The 16464-nt window shown below is 40.2% G+C and overlaps 1 protein-coding gene across 1 annotated transcript in view; it reads left to right on the top strand.

The window, feature by feature from the left end:
* The window catches only part of piezo1 (piezo-type mechanosensitive ion channel component 1), a 77632-nt gene that overhangs the window by 1092 nt on the left and 60076 nt on the right, over positions 1 to 16464 (top strand). The window lies entirely within an intron of this gene.

Raw genomic sequence — 16464 nt, 5'->3', positions numbered from 1 at the left:
CCTGACTCTTGTTGAGGGTTAAGGGCAGAGGATGTCACACCTTGTTAAAGCCCTATGAGACAAATTGTGATTTGTGGATATGGGCTATACAAATAGAATTTGATTTATTGATTGATTGAATAAAGTGATCTGACACTGCGATTACTCTGAATATTAGACCGGCCAACTTGACACAGCTTCATTCTTCATTTTTCCCTGGTTAAACACAAGAATTCATTAACAGTTAATAACAGGCACAGCTACACTCCTGATAGACTGTTATTATTTGTATTTATTATTTCCAGCTGAATTTGTGCATTATCCGATAATGACTGAATTCACAATGTAGAATCCACGGTGCAGTCACACTGGGATGAGGTCCACGTTCTGTGGAGGAAGGGCCAGAACATGTCTCTAAGGTCAATAAGTGACCTTGTGTCATGTTTGAGTTAGGGTGAATTCAGGTAATGTGGGATTTTTTATTTTGCAATTTTGACTTCTACGACTACATATTATAACTTTCTTTAATCCTTAAGATGTTTTTTAACCGCACCAGAAAAAAGAATGGAGATATCGTACTCAGACACAGCACATCTTTTATTGTTCACTGTCCCAAAAAAAAGAAAATTCTGCTTGAAAATGATAATCTGGGACAGGTCACTTTGTAATCTGGGACACTTTGTATTAGGCTATAAAAAACCCAAATCCCCTTGCCTTATGCATTACAAGCTCAATATTATACATTTTTTAAAATCAATATGAAAAAACGACTAAGAAAATGGATAAGAAAATATGATTCATAAAAAATTTCAACGTAAAAGTCGTATTTGTTTTTCATAAAGAACACTAGCCAAAAGAAATCATTCTATTAAAGGTGTATCCCATAAAAAAAAAATAAAGAAATGTCAGAGATTACCCAAATTCACCCTATATTCTACAACTTCTTATGGCTATCTATCAGGAAACAACTTAGGAGTTACTTTGTTTCATTGCCACAGTTATATATGTGGGCAGGGCCCTGATCCCTCTGTATTTTATGATGTTCAGGGGGGTCAAACATTTAAACCATGTCAGTGGGTAGTAGCATAAAAGATCTATCAAGCAGTAAACAATATAATAAAGTTAAATGTGGCAATGATCCACTCTATAGTTAAGGAAGAAAGAAAACAACAATCTTTAGTGCCTCTGTGGGTTTGAGTTTGCATTTTAAAATATATCTTTAAAATCATACTACATTATATGACACAGTTGTGCAAAGTTTGAGTTGTTGTTTCAATGAGCCCATACATAATTTACATAGAACACTTGTAATTATAGGCCTATATTTGAATGGGATTGGTTTAGTATTGAACACCTTTTTTCTTTATACCATCATTCATTCTAAATTACTGAACATATCACACCAACCTCTCAGATGCTATGGCTGGACCAGTTGCTTTTGGCAGAGTCTGATGTCAGATGGTATTTATGATGCTACTTACAGCTGGTTTTGCAGGTTTAGGTCAATCTTTAATGATTACTGTCTTTGCAAGAGTCAGTTTATCAAAGACCTGATAGTAGATTGTCTCAAACAGAGAGACACAGTTCAGTGCATGTCTTGGGGAATGGGGAAATCCTCAGGATGTACAGTCACCTGGTAGATCTTGAGCAGAGGGAGGTTGTTGTCCGCAGCTTTAAGCTTGTTGTTGTTTTGTAGCTTAATGATTTCATGTTGTAGGTTGTCAGGCACATCAGCTGGTTCCACATTAAACAGCTAAGAATTATGTTAATTTGCTTTTGTTTACTTTTCATGTCCTGAAACATCTCCCAGAGTGCCTGAAGGTGTTTTTCAAACAGTAACATCCGATGTCACAGCAGGCTTTTGTTCTTACAGAGTAAGAAATGGCCAGTATTAACCCTTCCCAGTTGCACCTTCCACACCATCAAATGATTTCAAATTTGAAAGCAGAGAGCTGAGACGCTGGTTGGGGCCTCAGGACTTGACATTCAGCTCTGAGAGGTACTTGGTAATATCCAGTATGAAGGCCAACCCACACAACCACTTGCTCTCACTGAGTCCCGTGACAGGTTTCTCCTTCGTCTCCATTCATTATTTCACTTCCTCAGCCCCCACCCAGACCGCAAGGAACCTGGGTGCAACACTCGACAGTCAACTCTTCCTTTCCACCAACATTACTGCAACAACCTGATAGTGTAGATACATGCTGCACAACATCAGGAGAATACGTCCCCTTCTCACTCAGAAGGCGGCGCAGGTTCTGGTCCAGGCCCTGGTCATCTCACGCCTAGACTATTGTAACTCCCTCCTGGCAGGTCTTCCTGCTAGTGCCATCCGGCCTCTGCAGCTCATCCAGAATGCAGCAGCTCGACTGGTCTTCAACCTACCTAAATTCACTCACACTACTCCGCTCCTCCTGGTTACCAGTGGCTGCCCGTATCCGTTTCAAAACACTAGTACTTGCGTACCGTACTTATAGTAAGTCGCTTTGGTTAAAAGCGTCACCTAAATGAAATGGTAAATGGTTTTGTATTTATATAGCGCTTTTCTAGTCTTGATGACCACTCAAAGCTCTTTACAGTACAGTTTTACATTCACCCATTCACACACACATTCATACAGTGCATCTATAAGCAGCACTTTGTTGTTCTATGAGGGGCAATTCAGGGTTCAGCATCTTGCCCAAGGACACTTCGGCATACAGATGGGGAAGACTGGGGATCGAATTGCCGACCTTCAGGTTGGAGGACGACCGCTCTACCCCTCAGCCACAGCCAAAATGTAATGTAATGTAGTTTCTAAAACCATGTTAGCATATTTGCTTGAGTTAGTGCAACTCAAAATGTTAAACCAGATATCTGTCCTGCACCCGATGAAAGTTATGGTGGAAACAACAGTTGTCATTACTATGTTGTGCTTTCTTGATGTTTTAATGACTTGTATTAAGTTACACTTATTTCCTTTTAGACCAGTGCAGTTGACCCCCTTTGATAGCCAATCATGGCTGGGGCTTCATCTGTGTTGTTCAGAACAACTAACATTACCTTTGGTAGTGGCATGCATGGCTTATAAACACTGGAACTCCTCGCTAGCATCAAACTCTGTTGGTCTGTATTTGTTGTAACTGTTGTTTCATCAGGTCAAAGAGAGAAAAATGTCTTGTGGCATATCAGTCATTTTTTCCACTGGATGGATGGAATTAATGTTAGCTAGCTGGTTGGCTAGTAGATTCTCTCAAGTGAAACCAACAAGCTGCTGTGTCAAATTCTGTAACCCCGTAGGTAATTTCTTTTCTCTCTGATTGAGTTAAAAAAAGGGTTAGGGTTAGGGTTAGTTTTTGCTCAGGTTAATCTAGGGGGAAACCTTATTTGTATACAGTCTATGGGGGAAAACGTATTGGAAACACAAATGAAGTGGTGGGTTGTTTCTTTACACAGGTTGTTTCTAGCAGTTCTCATTAAAAAGCAATTGACACATCCAACAGTGACTTGGTGGAGATGGTGTTGAGCACTTGTCACCCTCAGTAGCATTGTGTTTTGTCAGTTTCCGATGTACTGAGGGGAATAACTGCTGTGTAGGCTACACTGTATGAATCACTTCAAGAAATACTGTTGGTATCAAGAGAAATGCAGCACTCAAACAACGTCAACTTTTCTTCCAGTTGTTAGAAGCCATTTTTTAAATTAACAAATGGTTCTGCTACAAAAGATTATTATGACTAACTTAATAACTCTACAGGATCCTGCAAAAAGAATGACTTTATTTTCCAGTGATTTAAGTGGTCTCTAGCCAATTCTTTCATCCGATCCTCTGAGCTGCTCTGGAGCAGGAAGAGTGTGCAGCAATGCAGCATAGGTTACACTGAGTAAAAGTAATCCAGCTTTGTTATAATGCAAAGCCTATGTTAAGCACAAAGATAACAGGGTAACCCGCTAATGTCCCTCTGAGCTGAATTCTCATAAATCAATTTGCATGCACACGCACGCACGCACGCACGCACGCACACACACACACACACACACACACACACACACACACACACACACACACACACACACACACACACACAGACTTGAATTCATTTCCTGGAGACTTTACCGAACCATAACGACTGCTTAACCTATCCCTAACATAAACCACAGACGTAAAAAGCCAGCTTTTTCCCAATTAGGGACACAAACACACACACACTACAGGATGGGTGCATAGCTTCCATTAAAAACACAAGCAGTCTAAGCTGTCTTGGCTTTTGGTTTATCTCTATCCTCTACACACCAATGTATGAAAATCTGTTTCAGTATGACCTAGTCTGTCTGTAGGGAGTAGGTTTTGGTGATGGTTTTTGACATGAAATATGAATTTCGAGAGAAAGGGAGACAGAGTCAGAAAGAGAGAGAGTGAAACTCTCGTGACAGGATGACACTAGCTACAATTCATCCAAATGTTTGCTATATGGGAGTTGGCACTGTGGGTTACAGACATTAGGTTGTTTTGGCACACGGCCATGGTTTTGGTTTTAGAAGTGATGAACAAAAGAATTAACCATAGGTTGCAGTGAACCAAATTTCTGTCACAATTCAGTGTGTGTTGAAATAAATTCAGTAAATTTTGTAAATATTGTAATTTTGTTGATGTGTTGAGCTACACGTGGCATCGTTTGCACTTCTGTCCGTCCGGGGAGAGGGATCCCTCACATGTGGCTCTCTCTCAGGTTTCTACATGTTTGTCCCCTGTTAACAGTTTTTTTTATTTTAGTTTTTCCTTACTCTTGTTGAGGGTTAAGGGCAGAGGATGTCCCACCTTGTTTAACCCCATGAGACAAATTGTGATTTGTGAATATGGGCTATACAAATAAAATGTTATTGATTGATTGATATTTGATTCATTATTTACATCAGTGTAACAATATCGAGTAGCTAACAGTTAGCTAGGGACCTAGGTGATTAGCCCGTTAGCATCAGCAAGTGAACCAGAGAGCTGCCAGCTTAAATGGTGGCTAGAAGTCGCAGGTATGTCACAATCACAGTGAATTAATCCTCCTGTAATATCAATAGATAATGGTTTAACTCTAACTGTTGTTAGTTGTGTCCTAATTCAGGGGCATTTCAGGCAGTGATCTGATAGTTTTAGCACTGAGCTCCATTTAATTTGTCCAGGTCAAGATGCAGAGGAAAATCTGGTGCCTTTTAAAAAAATTACAGAAAGCCCCAGCTCTGCCCTCATCAGGAGGTTGATACTGCTAGGTGAGCTTTATAGGCAGGATATTTCCCTTCATAACATATGTACATTTAACTCTCCCTTGTTTTATTATACCAGCATGTGTTGGGTGTGGTTACAGACCAAGTATGACGCTAGCTTCTGTGGTGAGAAGGAGCAGTCTTTAAAATAGATCTGAGCTTTGACCTTTGGCAGACACAGCTCACGCTCATCAGTACTCATACTGTGCCCTATGTTTTGTGTTGGAAAATATGTCTGTTAAATTGTTGGCAGACTCATTTCATCTGTGGCTTCATTATCGATCTTCTCTAAAATTGTTTTTATTTGTGTAGAGTTTTAATAATATATATCTTTGAGCCCAGAGCCTTTGATAACATATGCCAAATTTTCTTAAAATTGTATGCCCCCTGCTCTAATTGTGCCCCACCCCCTCAGAATTTTGTTTACACGATGACCATGGGAAAAGCTTGTTTTGTATCAAAAAAATGGTTTCGACAGAATTGTTCACATGGATTTGTCGTACATGTCTGGTTGTGTGACCACGTGTGTTGCTTGCTTTTAGTGATACAGATATGTAAAAATTTAAGGAAACAAATCAATGAAAAAACATACTCACTGCAGATATCGTCACGTAGGACACAAGGGTCCAATTAATGATTTCATGAGTTAATGAAAATGATGTAAATAATTTTTGCAGTCATCACATCTAAACCCAGCTGAACTGTGGGAGAATATGTTTTGAAAGAATACTGGTCATTCCTCCAGTACAGTCCAACACACTTGAGGTTTATTGATAGTTGCTGAATAGCGAAGATATTTTGCTATCTATAAAACTGGAGATTCTTTTTAGACTTTAAATAAGTGATATTTTGACGATTGTGTCTTTGTAGGTAAAGCAAAGTAGTTCAAATGTAAACTCCCATACATGCATACATTACAGGGGGACTGTTTGGTTTTTCAAGTGAGAGGCCGCCACAATGAAGGCTTCTTCACTTCCACATGTAATCTATAGCAATGATGTACTGACATGATGTAGTGGATCGGTGGTGATGGACAACATCAATGAAGGTGATTGGTCAAAGATGAGCAGTCACCATTCAATCCTGTATCTTAGTCACAATTATTTAAAAACTGTGCAACACAACTTTACAAGGCTTGTAGGACAGTGAAGTGAAGTTTGCACACGCTTGAGAACAATGTTATGTATTTAAGAACTAAGAAGTGATGTTGCTTACACACAGAAGATTCATTTCACCTCAGTGGGGTTAATAGATTTGAAGGTGAAGGAGTCATAAAGGGCAGTGGTACAAAGACACAGTGTAGCCTGTCCTTTGTGTATCAGGAGAGAGAAAGCTGGATGTGAATCACTCATATCTAGTTAAAACAATAACTGTCCTGACAAAGACAGTTGTGTGTGAGAGGTGCTAAGACAGTGAGTCAGAGCCATTGCACACCAGAGCAGTTTAACAAGACTTCATGGCTCAGTGAGAAATACTCGGAGTGTGTGTGAGCTGTGGGGTGTGTGGGAGGCAGCCAGAGAGAGGAGGAGAAGTTTTTTCTCTGTTCAGAAAGAAGGCAGGGCACAGTGTGGTGTTTCATATCAACATCATCAGGAAAATGACTTTAAGCTCTTCTCACGGTTCTTCCTATCCATAGTAAACTGTACAGACTTTTCTTGACTTTGCAGAGCTCAGTCAGATTTTCCTACGTGCTGGCTTCTTTTTCCTCTGCAGTTTTTGTTAAAGAGATACCGGTGCATGTTTGATCCAGCATGCAGAGAATGTGGCATGTTTGGCGAGTTTAGAGCCAGGACAGTGTCTGCTCCAAGGCTCTGACTGGCCTGTATGTAATGGAGCATTAACTCATGGAATATCTGACCACAAAAATGACTCTCTGGGAAATGTAGATGACATTAAATACAAACCAGGACAAAAGTTGTTTACTTATCCTCTATACTGGGGTATATGTGAATAATTATCACAGGTCAGCAGGTTTCTCAGTAGTTGTTCAGTATGAGATTAAATCTATGGATCCGAAGTGAACACAGACAGCCTTTGATAAAGAATCCCATTTTTGGCTGCTGACACTACCCATATAATATATACGGAGTGGACAGGAGTCCTGCTTCAGCTCTCAGAGAGAATGTCTCAGACATGTGAAAAGCGTCAGCTCTGTACCTTGGGAACACTTAAAAAGACGGACTGGATGTGAAATACTTGTCAGTATTGTGAGCTCACCCCTGAAATTAGTTCCAAAGCAAGTGTTAGCATGTTTTATTAGGATATTGTACCTCTTGGTTACTGCTTGGTGACAATACACTGTATAGACTAAACTGTGTTTGAAAGGTTTGCAGGTATGAGTGTAATAAATGTGGAACTGATAAGGAACAATAGGGCCGTCCATACATTACTTCAACACTGTAAACTGGGTCCATGTCTTTACAGATGTTAAGTTGTAACAGCTGCTGTCTCCTTCCATCTTATTGACTCTTTGTCAAATCAATCAATCAATCAATCAAATTTTATTTGTATAGCCAATATTCACAAATCAGTTTTTCTCATAGGGCTTTAACAAGGTGTGACATCCTCTGCCCTTAACCCTCAACAAGAGTCAGGAAAAACTACTAAAAAACCCTTTTAACAGGGTAAAAAGAAGGTAGAAATGGGACTTGAGTGTGATGTGTTTTGTCCTGTTTTCTATTGTGTATTTGTATACTGGTGCCTGTAATTGTTACTTAAACAGTATCCGTCTCAAGGAAAATGGATGTAAATTAGCATTCCTGCTCACTCCAGCGTATTTACATTTGGTATTTTACACTAATCTCCATTAGTGTGCAACAAACAAACAAATATTTGGTTTCTCAGGTAAAAGCCTCTTGTTACATCTGAGTTTGCCATTTACTTTAAGGACTCTACTGAAGTGTTTCTCATCTGACTCGCACATTTTTGTGCGTCTTTGTACATCTTACAGCAAATTATGTTCAGATACCATTAAACAGCATGGTCATTAATAGTTTTTAATAATATCTTCTAACACTGTGCGTGTATCATCAAATCGCTGCAGTAAACATGACTGTACCATCAGGCGCACAGAGCGCAATGGAGATCACTTACAATAAATAAATAAAAACTATTCACTTTCCAAATAATATGGAGGTTAGGATCCACTGATGTGTAATCTGTGATCTTTGGGCTAAACTGAGTCCAGTATCGCACAGATCGACTGTCAGAACCGAACCATCCCAGTAAAAACACAAAATAAATTCTATAGATTGGGGACATCACAGCTGTCTCTGAATTGAATAATCCAGCAGTTTTGGATGATTAAAATACGAACATGAGATACAACAAGTTCCCCCACGTTCTGAAAGTGTGTTTCGCTCCGTTCTTTCTATCGTCCTCACTCTCACTCACAGTAATATCTGCAGCAGCAGCAGAGTATCAGTGTATTTTCTTTATTAGTGACATCACTGCTGTCCCATAAAATCGCTCTTTAACTCCACCTCACTAACAAACACCTCGATGTCAGTGTCAGAAAGTTTCGCTTCATCTTCTCATCGCTTGATGCCGTGACTCTGTCATGACTCACAGTGGAAACCCATTGGTCAGCAGCATCATTTATTATTCATGAGGTGCTTTGCGTTGACCATTTATGGTTGAAAGTGGGCGTGTAGAGGGCGGAGAATGAGGCAGATCCAAGATCGTTTCCAGGTGGACTCTGATTTATAAAGTGAACATTGCGTTCAAGTGTGCGTGCGCACGGTTTTATATATCGGAATTTCCTTTTGCGTGTGCCATTTACGGCTTTTGTGCGCACGTACACTTTTAGTATGAATCACTGTTTTATAAATAAGGCCCAGGCTGATATTTACCTCATGATGTTGTCATTTGTAACATGAGATACAGAAAAATTATGATTGAAGTAATGTAACATATAATTGACATCACTAAACGATCAATACTTGTATAATTTATTTTGGTCATCTTTGTTTCGATTTTTGCCTTTTTGCCTTTATTGGACAATTATAGTTATTATAAGATACAAACAGCAAACATGGGGTAGCTCAAATCCAACATCAGCTCCCTTTAGATTTGTGGTATGTGTATGCACTGCATCTTCAACGCTGACAATATGAGAATAAACACCTATGCAATGTAGGCTAAGTACATCACAGTGTAGTTTCAGACCGATTATAGTATTTCATGACCTTCCTTTTGGACAAGATGCTCTTCGTGAACATAGTTACAGTTGGCTGCAAATGTAGACATTTTCCATTTGGAATTTTCAGTTGCTCTTTAGTTCAGATTTCTCTCTGACCACTGCCAGTGAGCTGAAGCCTCTGTAATCATCACATGCACATGTGGTGTGTTTGTTTTTACTGTCATGGAAGCTGTGGAAATGAACACAGGGGCGACAGTGGGAACCCAGCCAGCTCAGTGTTAACATGCACACAGGGGACAAATGATTTTAACATCAACTATCCATAAATTACCCTCAGCAGCGTCATAACACACTGTGTGATCAGGCTCTCTCTCTCTCTCTCTCTCTTTCTGTGTGTGTGTGTGTGTGTGTGTGTGTGTGTGTGTGTGTGTGTGTTTGAGAGAGAGAGAGAGAGAGAGAGAGAGAGAGAGAGAGAGAGAGAATGAGTGTAAATTATTCATGTTTGCCCATTTTCTTTCCACAAAAACAGGAAAGCTGGACTGAATGTATTTAAATGAAAATACAGAGAGAGAGAGAGAGAGAGAGAGAGAGAGAGAGAGAGAGAGTGAGAGTGTGTTCCATTCCAAAAAAGCACCTTCATCACATGTAGCCTCTGTGATGAGTTCCACAGCTGACCTGTTGGTTTTTCCAGTGCAAGTGGAGTGTAGAATGAGACAGAACTGAAATAGAACTGACTGCACTATAAGTGTAATGATAAGTAATACATAATTAGATGTAAAATGTCTCTCTTGAATAGAGATGATAGATAAACTAGTATCTATGACAATGACATGACTGCTGTTACATTTATTTTGCCAACCATGGCTCAGAGCACATTTCAGCATGCCTGGGCATTGCCCTGCAGATATTCCTCATACAGGCTAAGGTCCAGAGGAATGTGCAATCCACATTTTCCAGACAGTTCACGGCGTGTTGTGGTTTCATATTTTTAAGCAAATTCAGTATTTAAGTGAACACTAGGGAGCCGTCTGTAACTTGGAGCTTGTAAATTCACTGCATTATATTATATTTTTGTCATAACAATCCCCCTTTTTAAACACACATCATTCACTCTGACAGAACAGATGTTAGGCTTCAATGTCTTGCTCAAGTACACTTTGTCATGCAGAGGAGCTCGGGATTGAACCACCAACCTACTGTATGTGACAGGTTTGTGAAAAAGTTGCTGAGCCTGAGCCACAGCTGAGCCAGAGCACACCAAACACATGGAGCTGAAAGTATCATCATCGGACACGCTAAGCCTCAGCCTATGAATTATCATTTTTCTCAGTACAATACACAAATAGCCTATGTACCTTAAAATAAGTATTGGTCATTGCAATTGCCATTCTGCTACTTGTTAAATGTACCACATTGCACCATGAATACCAGTCAGCCCAGTTGAGTGGGTATCTCAACGGGTAGTGGCGGCTGTGGCTGAGGGGTAGAGCAGCCGTCCTCCAACCAGAAGGTCGGCAGGTCGATCCCCTGTCTTCCCCATCTGCTTACCTGTGAGTCCTTTACAGTCATTCACCAACTAGGTTTACAACTTGAACCCAAATGGCTCCATTCTTACATACTTTAGTCTCGTAAAATGTTATTATTGCTGTCATCAGATTCTGCTTTCTTCGTGGTATGTTGAGATGTCCAAAGTCCAATGTTTTTATGGTGCTGACTGTTGCTTGTGCCAGAAGTTGCAGACAGTACTGTGGAGCTGATGTCTCAGGCTGAAATATCTGCTCACAGTTGAGACCTGGAACCATGGTAAACATTCCAAAATACAATCATGAGAAACGGTGACAAGAAAAACAGGCAGGAGACATGATGTGTTGAGGTCAGGTCAAATTCCTGGAACAGCATTAAACACATATGAACCAAACGTTAGAGAGCAACGTGACTGATCCACTCTGATTACAGACTGGGAGAAGAGAGGAGGAACGGAGGCTCCCACACACACACACACACACACACACACACACGCGCGCGCACACTTCCAGTCTCCATAAAGCCTAAATATACAGTAGCTGTTGGTCATGATGGTGTTGCAGTGAGGTACAGAGGGACCGTGGAATGTGTTTGGAAATGAAAGTTTTTAGTTATGATTAGCTGTTGTATAAATCATGCCGTCGGCTGGTAATAAACTCGAACTCTAAAACCTACAAAACTGTTGTACCAGAGAAGAAAACAAATCCGAACACAGTGACCCTGAATGCAGCTTGACATTGATCTTCCAGTTGGTTACATCTTCATATTTCACGCTTGTTCAACGGGACTCAGCTTTACTAATTGTACATTTTGAAATTTTCCAACAGCACTTAGCTGACAGAGGCCTCTAGATTGATGGCAGTACAATTAAAACCTATTCAAAGGGACATATGGTTTATGACAGAGTAGCATTCAACCTCTAATGGACTGACCCCAAACTGTATCTCTGACCTGCTGAGCCCATATGTTCAAGGGTGTAAACTCGTAACTGTTGAATTGGTTTTACCATTCACGATATGTTTAGCCACTTTTTTATTTCCCCTGTTAAATAGAGCTAGAATTGCATATTTTTGTATCAGTTCTATCTTATTTGGACCATAATTTGAAACACACACAGAAGAAGTCAGCCGTTTCTACCTTCATGTCACAAACCAACATGTCTACGCGCACAGCCCACTGTTGCCTACAGCGTCTCGCATCTTAGGAACAGCTCTATGGCTGTTAAAAGCCCATGTCCATGTGTCCCATTTGGATGAGCTACTGCATCACATCGAACCGTTCATTCAGCATGAAAGGACCCACAGCAGCTCGGTCAGTTTGCAAGAGAGACTGGACTTATGCATAAGCAAATAACTAGTATAACTCCACTAAACCACCATAACAAGGTGGGCGTTATAATTGTGGTGCCCCCTCTGGCACTTGGTTCCCTACGCACAGCGCATGATGCACCCTGCACACACACAGTTTCCGGTGTTAATTGTATAGTAGGGAAACGGGGGTTATTTGGTTTTCTATAAATAGATAACTAAAAGTAAATATATACAGTGATAGCGTTTGCAAATGTAGGTGTGGAGTGGACACCAGTTACAGTCTCAGGCTCTGTGTGTTTAGACATCATGTCTGAAAGCAAACATCAGTCCACCTAAAATGCTGAAGTTCAAAAATGTGTCACCACAATCTGACACTTTCTGTTTATCCTTAACAAACACCTCTTTTATCATTCCAGGTGAACATCACAGAGGACAGGAAGTGACTGTAGTTGAACTAATTCAAATGAATAAGAAATGTAAAGCTGAAGAAATGTAAAGCTGAAGAAATCATTCACGCTAAGTGATAAACGACTGAAGCAGTCAAATTCATTCATCAGATCATCAAATGCAATTGAAATATTTTCAGTTTCCATTCAATTAACAATCTGTTACATTATCCACATATAGTATAAACAACAATACATACTGCACAGCACTCTCCTGTAGTCATCTCATGTGAGAGACCAATGCATGTGTAAATACTGAATACATCATCTGTTGTTTCACCTCAAACTAATATCATAAGCCGTTTTTCAGACATGAATATATGCAGATTTGGGTCCGGACTTTCTCCAGAGTTTTCACACATGAACAGTGCAGCGGGAGATTCTCTGCTCAGATGTTCACAACGACATCGAAATCTCCGGAGCGTTCAGGCGAGGGGTGGCACAGCAGGCAGAGGCAGGATGTGCAGAGATCAAATGTTTTTGTTTAAAGCACATTGACACTCTTCGTCTGTGTCTTCTATTTGTATGGCACCATTTTGTCATCCTAAGATATTTGTACTCTTTTTTTTTTTCAGTGCATGTCTAAAAGAAGCAATACATATTGATGATGGTCTGAGTTGAACTCGAGCTCTAATTTTCCTTTTGCTAAGTCCAGCTGTAGTGGAATTGACCGTTCTTGTGCAGATCTGATCAGTTTTCCTTAACTTTCATTTCATATTGACGTTTCAGATGGTGAGAATTGGAAACTTTTAATGGCTTTCACTTTTCTGTAAGAGTAGAAAGGTCCAAAGGTGTATTTGGTTTATGGGCAGAAAAAAGAATCAAAAACACAACAATAAATCCAAATGTTGCAAATTAACTTCATCCTGGAACAAGTGGATTCATCCTCCGCTGCTCACAGGCCAAATTACATTAGGTTTGAAATATACCTCATATACCAACAAGGAAAGTCTCTGGTTGGAATCTTAGTGGCAAAGTAGTAAAGATCAATTAAATGTACACCAGTAAAATATAATAAGCTCTGACACTGCTCTGATCGGACTCATAGTTGAATAGTTCTTATATCTTCCAGATAAACTATTCTTATAGTCTCATCTTTTGAATCTGTAAATGAAGAGAGAAATTGTGCATTCATTCACAGAACAATGAAATGATCTTAAGCTGCTTTCAGACAGGGACTGAACTCCTGAGATCCTCTGGAGATTCTGCAGTAGGTCCTCTGCTGAATTCCCTGTGAGCAAGTGGGGGGGGAGCGGACACAAACACGGACACAAACACATCCTGCCTCTGTCTTCTGCGTCACCCCTCAGCTGATGAAAGTGTTGCTTCTGTGAACGTGTCTAAGCAGGAACCCCCCCCCCAGCTGCGTTGTGCATGCGTGAAAGTCCAGACACAATTATCCAGAAGTCTGCAAGTCATGTCTGAAGTTTTGTTCAGTGCAGAGCGCATTGACAGCAGACTGAATCAAGTGCTCTCAGATTTACAACATGTGACACCAAGAAGCATGTGCAGTAAATGACAGCGACAGAGGGAATGTGCTTAGAGGAAGTGAGACCGAGATCTGAAATAGTGTTGCAACATCTCCTGCCATAGTGTGCCACTGAAGACGTGGCACAATGTAGAAAAACGAAACAAACTATTGTAGCATGTCATAAAAACAGCATCTGAATGTTAGAGCTGTAGATGGAACATGAGAAGCAGACAGGGCAGAGTGGTGTGGGGAGATAGGTGCTGTGGTTAATGGACAGTGTTATCATGTTTGTCCATAGACATCATTTTGGGTGTGTTTGATGATTAACATAGGGTGGAGCGCCTTTAGTTTCAGCTTGTACTGAGTTTGGAAACTGACATTGTATTTAAAGACAATAATGTCCTCCCCTGACAATTAAGGGAGTCAAGCTGCAGAGACAGGCCTGGAACACCACTTCAGTAGAAGTTATATCTGTTGAAGCATTTTTAACTAGTACGTTTAACTCATTAAAGTATTTTTTTATTCTAAATGACTTCTGCAGTGTCGATTAATAAATAAATGAACAACATTTAGCTGCAGAAATGGCAGTGTGCATCATTGTGTGATGTGGGTTAAGTAAATTGGATCCTGACTTACGTACATCATGCACACTTTGACGGAATAGACAGGGGACACTTTGGCATGGGGACTGGAGGAGCTGCCTCCCCTGAGCCACAGCCCCCATGCCATCATATCATATTTTGGATGCATACAGATTGATTAAGTAGTTACTTCAGCAATATTCAGCATATAGGGTGCAGCATATAAATGGCCAAATTGACATGGCATCCCCCCCCCCATATCAGATGACCTACACCATGAGTCACATATAGGAGAGAGGAAATGCCTTCTCCCTGTGAAGGCCTACACTGTTCAATGCTTCAGCTTAAGAGGGTTTACAGGGGTTTCCCTGAATTCTCCAATGGTCAATGCAGCAGCAGAATGAGCTGAACATTTGAATGAGCTTTGTCAAGTAAGAAAATCCATTAATATTTTCATTTGTAATATCCGTTAAGATGAATTAATCCTCCAGTGAGGAAAGCAGATTGAAATAAAACTATTTTTCACATATCCCATATTTCTGAAGAATCTGGCAGAATAAATCAAGTGTTTAGTTGCAAAGAGTTAGTGTAGCAGGTTGCAAATGAGAGGAAACTATGCTGCTGCAGGGCAGTCAGACAGAAAGGCCTTCAGTGGGGAAAATATGTCAGGTTTATATTACAAAAATATATTTGGATTAATTTGACCAGGCTTTTACTATCAGTGGAAATGTGGTTGAATGTTATTTGTGGCATTTGCTTTAAATCTGGTGAGAGTAAGGAACAGGAAACAAGGAGAGACAAAGAGAGTGGAATGCATCCGAGACAGGGGACTCAGAGCAGGAGCAGGAACAGTATGAGTCAGGCTGCGCGGCAGTAGCTTTCCTATCCTGCCGTTTCAGTTGTGGTTTTCAGGGTTGGGTCTGTTTGGTTAGTGTTGTTCTACAGATTGCACCACCTTGGCCTTAATAAATGACTTCATCAAGAGACTTACAGTTAGATGGACACTTAACAATAGTTTATCTTAATATGTGTCTTATAGTCCTCAGCTCTTGAAATGTCCTTGACTGGTGTCAGTTTAGGTTTTTGGTGAAATAAAAAGCTACAGAGGTGAAGAGCTTAACAGACTGGGATTTCTCCAGTAGGAAACATGATGGTTACAGTCTGCTGCTGGTTTGATCTCATGCAGTCCTGCAGACAGGAAGGAACACAATATGTTTTATGCTGTAGCAACCAGAGGAAATAACAATGTGCTCGTGTGTTTGATTCTTTGTCTGTCACATAATGACTTTGCCATAAAGTTATTCAGAGAGAGATGGACAAGAGGGAGAATAAGTTCTTTTAAATCTTGGAGCTCCAAGTATAAGGTTTGTCCTGTCCAAATATTTCAACTTCAACACAAATGGGTTGAGCAGATATGCCTGTTCAGTTCTGATATTATGTGTGTTTAAATGAAGATACCTGCCTGATGTTGGCATTCAAAAAAAGCTCACTTCAAGATCAGATGACATCCTTTGAGGATCCAGAATAAAAATTCAAAATCTAAAATGAATATTTGTTGGGTTGATGAATAACAGTATGGGTTGATGTCAAATTGTTAGCTGACATTCAAGTTGAGAGATGTCACCCAAGTCAGTACGAATCCTCTTCAGCGAAGCACAAATATAGCAGCAAATGACAAGATCATCTTTTTTGTAGTTGTTCACATATCAGGAGACAATGTAATACATCATCATCATTATTAAATCTATGATGATTAATTGAAATAAGCACAGTGCTG

Source organism: Hippoglossus hippoglossus, chromosome 15 (genome assembly GCF_009819705.1).
Source record: "Hippoglossus hippoglossus isolate fHipHip1 chromosome 15, fHipHip1.pri, whole genome shotgun sequence".
Lineage (NCBI taxonomy): Eukaryota > Metazoa > Chordata > Actinopteri > Pleuronectiformes > Pleuronectidae > Hippoglossus > Hippoglossus hippoglossus.
The sequence above is the reverse complement of the archived record's forward strand: the minus strand, read 5'-3'. Positions and strand labels throughout refer to the sequence as shown.